The following is a 4,080-nucleotide window of genomic DNA, read 5'->3' as shown; positions in this document are numbered from 1 at the left end:
GCGGGCGTCTAAGTCCCCCGCCGAGCAAGTCTACGAGGTGGAGTGGACAACCAAGTCCCTCGTCAAGCAAGTTTAAGCATTGAACCAGTGCCGCAAGCATATGTCAACCACTGTAGTGCGTGACACCAGGAGTCCGGGTAGTAGGACAGGGACATACTCTCCTGTCAGGGACGACCTCAACACCAGAGCCTCTACAGTGGCCGGTTTGGAAGAACGACAAGACATGACGCCATATCGAATGAAACAATCCACACGCACGAAAGGACAACACCGAGCCTACCAAGGCAAAGGGGAACCATGTCGTGTTAGTCGAGTCCTAGGCTTGCGCCATGGGGCTTGCCATGCATCACCACAAGGACGTCAGCCACGAACCCACCGCAAGGATAGAAACAATGGGCGGCACCATGTCCAGAAGTGCTACTTCGAGCAACCAGGAGAAGGGGGCCTGAGCAATGGATGAAAGACTTCTCTCTCTACCTCTCTCCCTAAAGAGAGAACAATGTAAGCTTTGACCCTTGGGATATAAAAGGGAAGGACCCTCTTCGTCTCTAGAGGATAGGCACACAAGCACACTTGTTGTAACATGCTCAAAGCACTACTACGATCAACACTACACTAGAGTAGGGTGCGAACACGAACCTGTATAAACCCCCATGTCCCAAGTTCTTCGTTCGAGTCCTAGTGATTCACCATTCGGAGTGAGTCCACGCTAGCACCCCTACCGAACACAAATCGTACTGCCCCTGGTTTCTGAAACCACGATTGTCGGTACGCTGAAACAGGGGTACCCCTTACTACAGTATGAAGACACGGTGCCCGCGTGGCTATCTCTAGTCGCGTGGCAAACAGCGCCCGACCCCGCCACGTGGACGGCTCTGGGGCCACCACGTGGCAAGAGGAGACGATATGCTCCAAGGCGTCAACAGTGGGTCTGGACCCCCATGGAAAAGTACCGGACCCCTGTATACGCGAGCCGGACCTTCGAAGTAAGGTCTAGGACCCCCACGGGCATGAGCCGGACCCCTGGGACGGGTCCTGGACCTTTCTGTGTGGGGTCTGGACCACTCACAGTGAGGTCCCGGGATTCCTAGGCAAAGAATACCCAGGACTTGACCAAGGCTAGGCGGGCGTCCGGAGCCGACACGTGTCCGGACCATACCGCGTACACCTCCGCTCCTCGCTCAGGCGGAGGCCCAATGCTGCCACATGGCCGACTGCCCGCGACGTAAGCCAGCGAGCGGAGCCTGACGTAAGGCCTCTGGGCCGCATGCCCTCTGCATTTATTGTGGATAAGGCGCGTCGCCTATCTATTCCACTGGCAGGTGATGTGCCGCATCGGCATTTAATGAGCCCTGTCCATTCCACTGGCAGGCGATGTGCTGCCTCAGCATTTAATGTGCCCTGTCCACTCTGATGACGGGCGGCGACCAGGCCATCCTGCAGGCGGCGTGTCTGTCCAATCCGTTGGCAGGCAGTACGCTCGTGCTGCGGCATACACTGTGCTCATCATGACTCGCGCGTTACCGAGGAGGCAGCCGCGAGATATTAATACTATATGGACTACGGACATTATGGCGCTCGGAGATCTTCTGGGCGACACTGGCATTGGATACTCCTATGTGTATTCCCTCCCTTTTGCCCCTGGGCCCACATGTCAGGGCTCAGCACCCTTGTACGTGCCCCCCTTGAGCTATAAAAGGGAGGGCACACGACGTTACAAGGCAGACCCAACTTAGGCTCAAGCTCACTTAGACACTTAGACTCACAAGTTCATACAAGCTCTCAAGCTCAAATACATCACACAGTGGAGTAGGGTATTACGCTCCGGCGGTCCGAACCACTCTAAACCCTTGTGTGTTCTTGTGTTCATCGTCCATCTAGCTAGCAGGCAAAACGCTTAGGCCCCTCCTCATCTTAGGATTTTGGGCGGGTGCGTTCCGCCACCCGGCCGGAGAATTTCCTCTCCGACATTTAGCGCGCCAGGTAGGGGGCTAGGCTTTAGGTTTTTGCTTGTTCTTCTGCTCAATGCCATGGTCCACGTCGTCGAGCACCATGACTTCATGCCCGAGGACTTCATGGTGGAGGAGGCGGCAGCCTCTTCCACACCGTGGGCCACCAACCTCCCGGCGTCTGGTGCAGCTGCCGCTGTGCACTCTACGCGGCATCACACTCCCGCACAGACATCTAGGGCGTCTAGGGTTGTGCCTGGGGCGCTGTCCACGGCCAGAGAGTTGCTTCGCCAGCCTCCTAGCTCCACAACCTCACTGGGGGCCATGAAGCAGTGGCGCGACGATGTCAACCGTCTGCTCTGCATGGCGCACTCTGGCTCAACCAGGTCCAGGCCTCGGTCATCCCGACGTCAACATGAGGCATCGAAGTCTGTGCGCTCGCACTCGGTGAGAGCCGTGCCGACTGAGGACCTGCGAGCGGAACTCAACCGCCGGCGTGCGGGAGAGGACGCTCCAGTCTCTCTGAAGAGGTCTAATGACCTGCGGGCAGAACTCAACCGCAGGCGTGCGGGCAGGGATGCCTGTGTCTCTCTAGAGAGGGCGCATGAGCGCCGACAGAACGTCGAGGGTCGCAACCTCGACTACGACTTCGCTGTGGTAGCACCGCAGACCCCAACGGGTGCCCGGATCCAAGCGGGTGTCCCATTGGCCGGCGTGGGCTGCGCCGCACTGGCGGATCATCTCCGCGCGGCGACCTGGCCATCCAAGTTTCGGCCACACCTGCTGGAGAAGTACGGTGGTACGACAAATCCATCGGAATTCTTGTAGGTTTACGTCACCGCCATTACGGCAGCCGGTGGAGACATCACCGTAATGGCGACATACTTCCATGTAGCCTTGTTTGGGCCAGCCCGGACTTGGCTCATGAACCTCACCCCAGGATCGATCTACTCCTGGGAAGAGCTCTACACGAGGTTCATAGCATACTTCGCCAGCGCTTATCAGCAGCATGGCATGGAGGCCCATCTCTACGCAGTGAGGCAGGAGCCCGGAGAAACTCTTTGGGCGTTTATCTCCCGCTTCACCAAGGTATGAGGCACCATACCTCGTATTTCAGATGCTTCCATCATCACTGCTTTCCGCCAGGGAGTATGCGATGAAAAGATGTTGGAGAAGTTAGCCACGCATGACATGGAGACTGTCACCACGTTCTTCGCTCTGGCCGACAAGTGCGCCAAGGCCGCCGAGGGCCGTGCATGGCACTCGGCACCACAGACCGGGGCTGCCTAGACGGGTGGCTCGGGTGCCGTCGCTCAGGACGGCAAAAATAAGAAGAAAAAGAACCACGGCCACGAGAAGTCGTCGTCTGCTGCTCGGGTCGTCGCAGCCGCGACTAGGGGCTGGAACGAGCACAACAAGCGCCCACAGCCGTAGAGGGGTAACAGCGGCTCATGCCCTGTACACCCCAATAGTCGCCATAGCGTCGTGGAGTGCCGCGAGATCATCGAACTCGTGAAGCGCGTCAGCGAGTGGTGCGAGCAGACCTCCAAGGATGGCTCCCCACCCCGTCACCGGTGTGGCAAGGAAAGGGTCAACAGTGGCGAGGTGGCCGCAGGTGAACGTGACCTCGGGTATCAGTCGCCTGAGGGGGTCTTGAAGGATGTTTTCACCAGAGACTCCAACTCCGGTGACGACAGCTAATCGCGCTGCCAGGGAGACCCCGCTCTTCCTGGTCTATGGGGCCGAAGCCTGCCTTCCCCCGGAAAGCCTTATGGACTCCCCACGGGCCCAGTCATTTTGATGGGTTTATGCAGGAGCAGCTGCAGCGTGAGGACATGAACTTCATCAACGAACGCAGATGGCAAGCGACGATCCGAAATGCACGTTACAACCAAGCGCTCAGGCGCTACTACCAGCGGTTTGTGCATAGTAGGGAGCCCAGGGTTGGGGACCTAGTCCTAAGGCAAATTCTAAACTGAGAAGGGCTCCATAAACTCCCCTCCCGCTGGGAAGGACCCTTCAAGGTAACGGAAGTATGCCGACCCGGGTGTGTCCGCCTCGCCACAACTGAAGGAGTGCCTCTTCCCAATACCTGGAACATAGAGCATCTCCGTAAGTTCTGCCCATAGGA

Source organism: Zea mays, chromosome 3 (genome assembly GCF_902167145.1).
Source record: "Zea mays cultivar B73 chromosome 3, Zm-B73-REFERENCE-NAM-5.0, whole genome shotgun sequence".
Taxonomy (NCBI): domain Eukaryota; kingdom Viridiplantae; phylum Streptophyta; class Magnoliopsida; order Poales; family Poaceae; genus Zea; species Zea mays.
This window is presented reverse-complemented; position numbering follows the sequence as displayed.